General features: G+C 36.1%; 1 long non-coding RNA gene across 1 annotated transcript; it reads right to left on the bottom strand.

Moving 5' to 3' along the window:
- Window positions 1-1,079: 1,079 nt before the first annotated feature.
- On the bottom strand, window positions 1,080-12,464 carry LOC134474661 (uncharacterized). Its single transcript, XR_010045525.1, has 3 exons — window positions 12,218-12,464; window positions 10,808-10,903; window positions 1,080-1,783 (listed from the first exon to the last, which is right to left on the bottom strand). It is a non-coding gene; the product is annotated as an uncharacterized LOC134474661 (long non-coding RNA).
- Window positions 12,465-12,685: the final 221 nt, after the last annotated feature.

Raw genomic sequence — 12,685 nt, forward strand, 5'->3', positions numbered from 1 at the left:
GTGGTGTAAAGCAGAAGCTCTAAACAGAAATTTTGCAGTGATATCAATAGTTAGGCATGAAGGTTTTCCTGCTGAGAATGGATCAGAGAAGTGTGGAAAGAATGTGCAAGTGACTGACAGAATGCAGGAAGCCAATAGCAGGACATACAACAGAGAGGGTCTTCACTGAAATTCACATAGTTCTTAGAGTAAGTGTGAAGTTAAAGTTGGGTTCTGATTGCTTCCTTGAGGTGATCAACACCAGCTCTGGCAACAATCAGTATTTCACATCCTTGTCAACCCATGAATTTGGTGTTCCATACTTGAGATCTAATTTTGATTATCTCTAATTATGCCCCAGTGTCATGAAGGTAAAATGTGAATTTTTTTTGTACCAAGGATCGAACTCATGACCTATGCTTTCCAGGCAGGCATTCATGCCACTGAGCTAAATACCCAACTATGAAAGTGTTTGCTTTGTTGTATGGAAGAGATCCACATTGTTTCTCAGAAAGTGTTGAATATTGTTGGAATTTTTCCATATTGTATGCATATAATTTTTAAAAAGAAACCAAAGGTGTCTTATGCAATCTCTTTTCAAGTTTCACTTTGTTTGTAGGGTGTCACAATCAGGGTTTCTCTATTTTAGACAGCAATTTAACATAGGATAGCCCCAAATTCGATGAAGAAGTCCTTCACCAGCCTCACAAGATATATTCCTTATATCTGAATTGAAAGTGAATGCTTGGTGACAGTGAGCTATAAATTACAGCTTGGCCTGGATCCATTTTATATGCTTATTTTTTTAAAACAGCATTTTCCACTAACATTTGAGTTATTATTTGTGTACCATATTGGATGTTATTTATGTTTTGTTCTATGAAACCAAACTCATGTTTCAAAATGCTGCTGAAGTATATTAAGAACAAAGTACTCACTGGCCTAAATGAGATTTAAAGAAACATTATCTGCAGCCTATCAAAGTGATTGAAGAGATTTTTTTTTCTTTTTTTAAATTTTGAAAGTGTTAAAATACAACAAAACAAGGCAGAATAAGGTCAACTAAGATCAAACAGTGAAATTGGTACACAACTTCACAACAGGTTACTGTGATAACAGTAATAGGTATCACAGCATAATTTATTATCTTTATAATAGTTGTTCTTTCAAACAGGTATATCAAAATGAGATGAAATACAGAACATTGTAGTACCTATAAAAACAGAATATTGAATATAGCAATACCATTAATCAGAATAGAGCAAAACAGTAATAAAAATATTTGTCTTCAAAGAGATAGGAGAAGGAAGTCCCCCTTATTTGTTATCGTCTGCTTCCCAGGAGATGCTCAGATTTCTGGTTCCCATCTGCTAATTGGGGGTAACAGGAGAAGAAGGGTAGGGAAGTGGGATTTTTGATTGTAGGCCGTGCATCAGTAGCTTCACTACTGCTTAGTAGGGAGACAGGCTGGTCGTTTGGTTTCACAGCGTCCTAAGTTCCCACATCGCGTGGATATCAGGAGCTGCTGCTGGTTCTCCCCCTGGAAAGGTCGCATTCTGCCAGACCGCAACCACTTACAAGGGAGAAGTGATGCTTGCTTGCCTTCCAAGGGTCCTAAATTCCAGCCTGGCATGGATCTCAGGAGCTGCTGCTGGTTTGCCCCCTGGATGGGCCACAGCCTGCCACACCACCACCACTTACCAGGGAAGGGAGGTGCTTGCATGGCTTCAGAGTTGATTGATGGGATATTTATCTGCCTCTGTGCTTTGTGGATGCTGGTCCTGCAGGCTTCTCACTGTGAGCTCTGCATTACAGACAGTACACAGTGAATATTGCAGTGACTCAGCACAAGAATCAATGCTCCTATTTAACTGTTACATTAGCAGTGAGCTGCAATCTATCATCAAATTTGCTGTCTTCAAAAATGTGTATATACACAAAATTAATGACCAAGACATGGATTTAAATTTGAAGAAATCAGTCTTCATTCAGCTGTTTTGTTTGGTTGTATATGTTTAGTTTAGTTTTGTTTTATTGAGACAAGCTTTCTATATGTATATCAGCTGGATTTGAACATCCTATGGAGCCTAAAATTGCCCTGAACTCACTGAAACCATCCTGCCTCAGCCTTTTGAGTCCTGGCATTTTAGATATATACCACCACACTTTGCTTTTGATTCAGATTTGTAGGAGACAATTTATGATATCCCAAACCTGGTGTCTCAACCTTCGTGTGAGAAATATATGTATGATCCTTTAGGAGGTGGTGACCTTTGAGGATGTGGTCGTGAACTTCAGCAATGAGGAATGGACTTTGCTGAGTCCATCCCAAAAGAACCTCTACAGAAATGTGATGGGCGAAACCTTTAGGAACATGACTGCAATAAGTAAGGACAAAATACTTTTGTCACTCATGCTGTCAGAATGTTGTATGTCACTCATCAGTTCTGTTTCATTAAAAGCAATGTGAAAATATTTTTAAAAATAGCTCAGACCTGGACACATTATATCACAACTCTAAACAAAATCTATTAATTTGCATATATTATTCTAATGAGTGCTGGTATTTCTATGTCTACAATTCAGGAAGACTTGGGGATATCCAGGAAGCTGAAAAAGAATGCAAAATTTACTGGAGATACTTAAGGTAATTCGCACTCATAAGGAGAAGGAATGTTCCTGAGTAGTTCATGAGTCAGCAGAAAAATACCCCCAAATAAATGAGGCACCATTGTATTTATTGTCAGTAATATTCTCTGAAGATGCATAAGCTAGGGTATGTATAATGAGTGGATTAAATCAAGAAAATGTATGACATTGCATATAGATGTGTACAAAAGGCATACACTTTGATTTATGACATTCTGCCTCCAGTTTTTCTACCCATATATACATGTGAATACAACACATTCATCATCTAAAAATTGCTAAGATTGCAATAGAATTTGAAATAAAAGGAAGTGCTTGTGTTTCCAAGCCATGCTCTAAAGAATCAGCCATTCTGACTAAAATTCTTAGAAGGCTTGTAGAATGTTAAGTGCGCTCATTCTGAATATCAGTGTGCACTTGTCTCTAAAAATTGATACCTTCCTGGATATATTTGTCCAGGATATATTTTTAAAAATTCAAAATGCACATAAAATACTGAAACATGCTTACTCATATACAAAACAGATCAAGTTATAATAGATCAAGCCTTGAACAAGCTGAGCTATCTATCACTGGATTTGTGGAGAAGGAAAATGTTAATAGACTCTCTGTGATTGTGCATTCTTGTAAATCCAGCACACTAAGAATCAGATTTTTTTTTTATTTTAGAATTTTTTTCTATTTTTATTTTGTCTTTTTCATTTTTATCGGTACCGGGGATCGAACTCATGACCGCCTGCTTGCAAGGCAGGTGCTTATGCCGCTGAGCTAAACCCCCAGCCCCTAGGAATCAGATTTTGCAGAATGGCAAATTCAAGTTCAAACTTGACAGCTTAATGATCACTGAAAATCTCTTAAAACATATTTTAAAAGCTATAGATTTTATGCTAATAGCTGTTGTTCATTCCCAGCATTGAAAAGAAAAAAATGTGTTATATAATGTCAAAAAATAAATAATATATTGTCATTTGCCATAAGAAATATGTGGTTCTTTGTCCCATCAATTCGGTGAAATAGCTCAGCTATAAAACCTAAAAGGTCACAGGGTTCCTTTTAGATGAGAAACCAAAATATAGATTGTGGAATGAAATGAAAGAGTTAATAGAGAAAAGTAAGACTGACCATATGGAAAAGGGAACTACAGGTTAAGGACAGAAGGGAGATTGTGATGGGGAAACATATCAGAATGATCTGTATGTGATACACATGTGTACCCATGCCCAAAGTGAAGCTAAAGATTCTGCATTTCAAAAGGTACCAAATATTAAGATTTCAAAATGTGTACCAGTCTTTGGGAATGGTTGTTTTCAACATGTTTTACAAGGACATTCTGTTACTTCATGGTCAGAATTTCTTAGCAGGCATTAAAAATAGAAATTGACATTAATGCAGTCATTAAACTGAGACCCATTTCACTGTGAATATTTCTTTTTTTATTTAATGTAAGAAAAGACTAAAAAAACAAAAGAAGTAGAAATGATACCACTTTCAAAGTGAAAATAAACAGTAAGAAATCTAAAGACAATGATTACATATGCTGCTCATAGAAATAGTTAATGAAATACAAACATGAAACAAAGAAGTGGGGATTCAAACAGCGAGACTGCAAACAATTTTGTTCAGATCTCCAATAAAAAGTTAGTAATACGGTTATCAATCTGAAATATGACTTTTTTTTTTTTACAGAAATGACAAGCTAGGGAAATCCTATGGACATACATCTTGGAATCAGTGTAAAGAAGTATTCCTTTGTACTGCAGAAGGTAATGTGAATGTGAAAGAAGCAGAAACACACCACAATGTTCAGATCCATGAAAAATATTGCAGTGGAGAGAAATCCTATGTATGTCAGCAATGTGGAAAAGGGGTCACCAAATCTGGACATTATAAGCAACATGAAATAATTCACACTGGAGAGAAACCCTATGTATGTAAGCAATGTGGGAAAGCTTTTAACACACGGGCAAGTTGTAAAATACATGAAAGAATTCACACTGGAGAGAAACCCTATGTATGTAAGCAATGTAGGAAAGGTTTTAACACACATGGACAGTGTAAGGAACATGAAAAAATTCACACTGGCAAGAAACCATATATATGTAAACAGTGTGGGAAAGCTTTTACCCGACACGGACATTGTAAGCGACATGAAACTTCACACTCAAGCTAAGGGCAGTGTATATAAGCATCATGAGAATTTTTTGAGCACAAGTACATATTGCATAATGCATGAAAATTTTCACACTGTGCAGAAAACTTATATATGTAATGAATGTGGGAATGGTTTCAGCAGAAATGCTCATTGTCCAATACATGAAAAAATTTACACTGTTGAGAAACCCTGTTTATGTGAAGAATGTGTGAAAGCTTTCATCACACATGCGTTTTGTAAAATACATCAATGACTCCACACTGTAGAGAAACCCTATGCATATAACAATGTGGCAAAGCTTTTACCACATACAGTCATTGCAAAACACATGAAAGAATTCACACTGGGAAGAACCACTGGCTATGTAAGCAAGTGGAGACACTTTTAGCAGCCAGACTGTTAAGTGAAATACATGAAGAGACTCACACAAGAGATAAATCCTATGTGCTATGGGAATACTCTCAGCACACATGATCATTGTTACATATCTGAAAGAGCTCACTGGATCCTATGTGTATTAACAATGTGAGAAATACGCAATCCATGTTTGTTGTTAAATACATAGAAAAAGCAGCACTCTTCAGACAGTGTAGATCTAAGTTTACTTTAAAAATTACAAGTAGACCTGAAGAAATAATCAATACAGAAGTTTGATGTCAATATTTCTTCACAAATTTTCCAGAAATGACAAATCTGAAGTGGAGCTCTACTCAAGTACACATTTTGTATGGTTTTCACTTATACCTCTTTAGATTTTTTAAAGTGTCTTTGTGCTTCAAAATGGCATCTTGTAATTAAACATGGTAAACTGAAATGGGCTTTTCACTTTCAAGTATGGATAGTGTCTATGTACTTAATATTTTGTCTTTAAAACTTAATTTTCATATTTTTGATGAATTATTTCTATTTAAAGAAAAAAACCAAAAAGTGTAGAAATAATACAGAATTTCTGAAAAATAAACAATAAAAATCACTAGTTGATTAATTACATATTGTCATCTTAGAAGTAATTGTTCAAGTTACAAAATTAAAGCATACAAAGTGATATTCAAATAATGACACAGCGAACAGTTTACCTCAGAGATCCAACAAAAACTTATTAATATGCTTATATGTTCTACAAACTTGTTTTTTATAGACGGTAAGATGAAACATGACAAAACAAAACAGAACAGTTCATAAGGAAACAAGTTAAGGAAACACAGGTTTCAAAGCAAGTCCACTGAGATGTCCATTGTCTATCTTACTGTCCTAGTTTTCTTCCAAATAGTTGTTTCCATCTTCACAAGCATTGAATATATATGGAACATTATAGAACTAATCAAATAATTACAGGATAATGCAGGCTTTTTTGGTCTTCAAGAACTGATTTTGGGGAAGTTGATAATAATTACAAGAAGTCTTTCACTCTCTTTGTAGTAGCTGTCTTTATCTTTATGTATGCTGAAATTCAACATATGAGACTAGACTACTGTCTTGGTTTCTTTTGTAACTAAGACAACTACTAAGACAACTACTTTTGTCTCATCGCTGAGACAAAATACCTGAAGCCCAAAGTTGGGAAAGGAAAGGTTTATTTCGGACTGTTCTTTGAGGTTTCAGTCTACTCTCGGGTCCAACACAGGCGGGCATTGCTGGACCGCAGTCCATGGCAGCTGCCAACAGCAAGCTCAAACCAGAAAAGAGAAAGAGACACCTTCCTGCCATTACATCACATCCTGGCTCTACCCCTTTGGGGGTGGAGCACTGACACCATCAATCAAAGCACCAGACACTGAACGAATAACAAATGCACAATCCAAATGTATGAGGCCTGGGGGACACAGACAGAAACCAGGACAACTATTATCACTCTCAACTGTGAATAATAGTATCCTGAGAAGGAGAAAGGGGAGGAATTGCCTAAAAAAAGGAAGGCAGAGGACATTGTTAAATGTGTATCAGGATTTAAAAGCTTCAGTAGTCTTATTGGTATGCTTAGTATGATTATATTTTGTTCTGGTCTGTCTACTCATATTAGATTTGAGGGCACAGACATATAACCCAAAAATATCAGGTTATACCATGGTAACTATACTTAATTTCCTATTAACTTAAACTGAAACCCTATATTACTTACATTTTCTTACTATGACTGATCTTATTTGAAGCTGGTTTGTCTGAATGCTATTTGGCTTGACTGATTTTATTCACATTTGGTATGTTTGCTGGTATCAATTCGAAGAGTAGAGGCAACTAATCTGAAGATGACAAGATGTAAAAGACATGCATTGGGGGGCTGGGGCTTTAGATCAGTGGCTTAAGCACCTGCCTGGCAAGTGTGAGATCATGAGTTTGATCCCCAGCACCAAAAAATAAATAAATAAAAGATATCCATTCCAGGTTTGATTACTAACTGCCTTCACATCCTACAATGTCTTCAAAATTGTTTTTATAAAACTAGCTATGCAATGTTATGGTTAACTATATAATGCTTGATAGTGTGGACAATTCTATTGATAATAACAAGAGAAAGCATAGTATATACTGTACATCACCTAATATTGTGGTCTTATATGTCTTTTTCTTATCATGATTTTATACAAATTTGTTTTGTTGTCTTGTTTTGATCTGTTTTTCCCAATAATAATACAGAAAGGATTGATATACACATAGAGATTCAAACCTGGGAAGAATTTCTAACCTATTTATGAAAACAAATTATATAATACACGATGTCATGAACAGATACTCTGAAGAAGAGACACTAAGAAACCCAATGCAAATTCTGTAGCATTGTGATATAAAATTGAGCAATACTATTAATTAGTCTAGTCACATTTTTTGGTGAATTGTAATTTTAACAGTGCATTTGCTTTAATCTTTTCATGCACATGCTTCATTTTCTCTTTCATACATGATGTTTCTGAAGTGGATTCAATATTTGGCATTAAGATATACATTTATAAGGCTTGGATCATGTGGTTTTGACAAAGTTGTGTTCTTTTCATATAACTTGCACGTTAATGAATGTTATGTTTTCCATGTTGTGAGGAGACAAGATATCTGCTGATTCCCTAACATCACTGGACATCATATCATATACATTATGTTGCCTGATTTTCTTTCTCAGTCGTGCCAATATTTGTCATTTAACTAAACTGTTCTTTTTCTATCCATCAGAATTTTACCTGTTATGTTTATATTGCATCTTTACTTTGCTAGTAATGTTTCCCCAAATGTACCAAAGTAAACCATTCTACTGTGAATTTCTGATTGTCCCATACTGACAGAACCATAACTTGTCTCCAATGGCACATCACAAAATATATTAATATCTCCAGAAATTATAAAATTTGGCATGATTTATGAGTAACCATACTTTGAAATCAATTTTTCTTAAATGTGGAGTTGTTTTGGGGGAAAACATTGCTATTGGATGTATGATGAAAATGCTTTTATTTTATTCCTTGATGCTGTGAATGCATTATATATTTTGTAACTATTACAGCTTTTTCCTAAAACACTGAAGTAATGGCATGAAGGGAAACCTAAATTTTGAGCTGTCAACACAGTAAAAAGTAAATTTACTAAATTAAGATTCAGATTGTGTTCTGTTTTACTGAATTGTGAATTTATACAATGACATATCTCTTTATTTATAAGGACCAGTGCCTGATGTTTGTGGTGTGTGCCAATTATCTTTAAACACATACAATGGGCCATGAGTCCCAGTTGTTTTCCTGTGGCCTGTGGTTTTCACGTCCATTTTAACATTCATGTAATTTGTAAAATGTTTAATGCAGTGTTGTTGAATTCAAAATCTGATTAGGTTCCAATGGAATTATGTTTTTAACAAATGTGGCGTCATGAAAACACAAGTGAGCATTTTATTAAATACCCCTAATCCAGTGAAGACAGCTCGCCCAAGTCTCAATTATCCTTGGAAGAATACATTGCTCACCTGTTGTGTAATCACCACTAAAACTATATCTATTTTGTACCTGAAGTACCTGACATACTTCATAAAGTAAAAGACCCTGTAAAGTACATTGTCAGCCTGTATGTACTACAGCATGTGGCCAGATTCTCTATAGCACATTTCTGCTTACCATCAATGGGAAAATTTGGAGTTTGTATTACAGCTAATAATAGAAGACTGAATCTGTAATACATATATCCTGAGTACATGCATTTTCTCATTTCATCATGAAAGTAAATGTTGCTGGTTTTGTTGATGCATGCTTCTAATCCTAGTACCTAACAGAGCTTAAATTAGTGGAAGAGGAATTTGAGTCTAACCTACACAATTAGTGTGACCCTGTTTCAAAATACATATTCAAGTTCTGCAGATGTAGCTTAATGCTTTAGATCTCCCCCCTTTCCTCCCCAGCATCAACATTTTTTAATACTCACAATTACACATCAATAGTTGACCTTTTATCACTTGGCCACCTAGCAGTTATCCCCGAGAATCACTTGGGAAGCCCATTTGTTTATGCAGTGACCATTTTGAGCATCATTGGGGCAGTTGTCAATTTAACCCATTCATTCTTGTATTGAAGATAGTAGAATTGTCACTTTTATATTACTCGTTATTTTATAAAAACTAAGAAAAATTATGCAATTTTTGATCATTTTGTGTTTACATAATTGCATTGATAAGGAGTTACCTATAAAGATTGGCTAATGGTGATTTCTTTAGTCCCAGCATCAAGAGAGAATGAGAAGGGATGATCATGGCTTTGAAGCTGACTTTGGGTGGCAACTGCTAGATGATTTAGCAGAGTGTGAAGCAGTTGTTTTTATCCCTGCATTTGAAGTTTAAGGAAACAAGTAAGTTGAGGTCAAGAATAAAAATGTATGACAGAACAAAAGAATCACTACTGCAAATTGTGATTTTTCTTTCACTCAGGAAATGTACTTTTTATCATGATTTGTGCAGCACTTTCAAATATGCCTCTATTAGAGTAAAACATAGTGAAACATGAAAGAGCCAGGCATTCCATGTTCTGAATGTAGAGGTATTAAAAACACTTTTTCTTAATGCTACTGCTGCTGTTTTGTGTGGAAAATAAGATAGGGTGACAAAACAAGCAAAAAGTACTTTGTAAGATTTTAATCCTCCTGCATAAACATAGAAGCCACAAAAAAAGTCAAACAAAATGACAAAATAAACTACAGAATGAGAGAAATTTTACCTGTTCCTCCCTGATAGCTAACATGTAAAACCAATAGGAACGTGAAAGGAACACACATTTTTCAGCATATGTACAACTTGCCAAGAAATACCTGAAGAACTATTGAGCATTTTTGCACAATAGAGAAATTCAAATAGTGACATCATCTCATTGCAGAAAAAACAAATCACCACAAGATCTAAGGAACATACATGAGACTGCAGGAGTAAAGAAACTATTTAACCTTGTTGGTGGAAATGTAGGTTAGTAGTTCAACTATTATCAAAGTCAGTTTTTAAAGTATTCAAAAGACTAAAATTAGTAATTCTCATTAGTTCAGTGCTTCCTCTAGTGGGTCTCTTCCTCAAAGAGTTAAGGACATATTGCAGTGATGCATGCAGATTCTTGTTACTGCAGCAATAGTCATTTTTCTGTAGAGAGCAGCAGCAAGCACTGCTCCATCACCACCAAATATCAATGATGAACAATAAATACTCACCAGTGTACTCCATTTGGTAAATGGTGTGATATTTTATTGTGAAATGACTGTAAGTTAGGTTTTCCTAGTAGACTATAGGTCAGTATACACATGATAGTCATGCTAATGTCACAAGGCAATCACTAGCACACTATTATGTTCATTAGATTTGACATATTTATCTTTTTGAGTAAGCATGTTGCTATGAAGTCCAGGCTGACTTTGAGATCACTATATACCAGAGTGGTCTCAACAAGTCTCCTTCCTCAGTGTCTCAAGTAATGGGCTCCATGCACCAGCCACCAGGCCTAGTTTAGATTTGGTATATTCAGGGTATTCAGTATATTTTACTTCAACTGTTTTTGTTGTTAAAGTATTTCACTATTTTACCTCCAGCATCTGGAGATCCCTCGGCCTTGTTGAGGTGATGATGTGCATACCACCAGCCTCGTGACATTCTCTCCTGTGTTCAGTGCTGTCAGGGTACTGCAGGGAAACATAGGTGTACATAACTGTTTCTTTTTATACATTCCTTAGAAAAGATTTTTAAAATTTCCGAGGATAATCAGAGGGTCAATTACCCTGACTATAGTTTCATTCAAATGCCCACAGTTATGTAGTGTGTAGGACACACAGATAGAAATATATCACATAGTTCCAGTGAGAGGTTTGTCAAAGCAGATTCTAAGACTATTTTGTGAAGGTTTGTGTTCCTGATTATTTCCATTAGAATGAGCCTCAGGTTTTCTCACTGTTGTTTATGTGAAGCATACCAGATGACCACTTTAATATATGAAGTGATATAAAGCCCGTTTGGATTTTAAGTATCTAAAGAACTGCTCCGGTGCTGTGGTCTGCTTAGTAATGATCAACTTGGTTTACCCAGTGAATGAAGTCATCATGGTTTTTGGACAGAATATCCATTGATGGATTGTTTAAAACAGCATTAAATGAGAACTAGAGGGAAAGGAAAGGTTGATTCTCATGGAGAAGCTGATAGCACTGGTTTTCCAGATATGATCTCAGCCATCATCATCATCATCAAAGAAGCTCAGGTCCTCATTATTGCTGTGCATGGCTACTGTTCTCTTTTGCGGATCTCTGGCTCTTATCTTGAGCTTCATGCCTTGGCTCCAGTAATGATCACTCAACTTTGTGGCATAGATTCTATGACCAAAGGAACAGAATTTCTCGATTCCAACACTGAACTTTGAGCCTTCATTGTGTACTACCTTAACAGAGACTTTCATGACACATTGTAAGTGCCTCTAAGTCTCCAGGTAAACTTTTGATTGTCCTTTCCATGGGCTCGAATTCTTCAGCTGTACTTGTGCTGGATATTGTCATAGCATTCAAGTACTCAGTTGGATTTTTTGCTATCTAGTATCTGAAAAGCTCTACATCTCTCTAAACCTGACATTCTGGGATAAATATTTTTAAATCATCTTATCAATTATAAGTTCCATGTTAAGTCTCTTTCCTCGCCTACCCTGACTATAACAGATGGGAAAGATAAGATGTGACATTTTTGAGACAGTAGAAATTTCTTTAGTTACCTAATGTTATATGTCATTTTTCTCTTGGAGAGAAACCCAGCTATATCAATAGCTGTTAGGAGCGGGAGCCAGGGTCTGGCAGTGAACGGGTGTGGGAAACCACACACTGAAGCTGGACCTCAACCAGTTCCTCATCCTGTAGTAACCTCAGCCTTCTAGACAAAGCATCGTGCTGATACTAACCTGGGAATAGCTTCATAACATAAACAATAGAAGTTTCTCATGGGCCCAAGAACATGCTTACCTTTGCTGTGTGCACAAGAATGTGTCCTGAAGTGACTTGTACTGCTCTTCATTTTGAAACATTATAAAAACTCTGTAGTCCTTCAATAAATTGCCTTTTGCCTCCTGAGCAACTGGTCTCCCTGTTTCTTCAGTCTCTCACCTGCCTCCTTCCCCGCGCTGGCCGCGGCACCTGGCATCTGGCACCCGAACTTGGGGCTTGGAATATAAGCATTCGGAGCATTTTTCCAGTGGAAGGAGAATCGGGAGTTGCGAGAAGACCGTTGTTACAAATGACCCGGGTAAGTGAAAACTGAAAGTAGCAGGGAGTGGCATATAGGCAGGGATTGAGAATGGGTAACTCCCCATCATCAGAACGGGAACTTTTTGAACAAGTTATTTCCTCTTTGTTATAGAGTAGGGGCATTCCTGTAGCTAAGCTTCAAATTCATCGGTTTGTTGATTTTGTGCATCAGGTTTGCCCCTGGTT

Source organism: Cavia porcellus, unplaced genomic scaffold, assembly GCF_034190915.1.
Source record: "Cavia porcellus strain 051 isolate PalLab524CR breed Dunkin Hartley unplaced genomic scaffold, mCavPor4.1 scaffold_34, whole genome shotgun sequence".
NCBI lineage: Eukaryota > Metazoa > Chordata > Mammalia > Rodentia > Caviidae > Cavia > Cavia porcellus.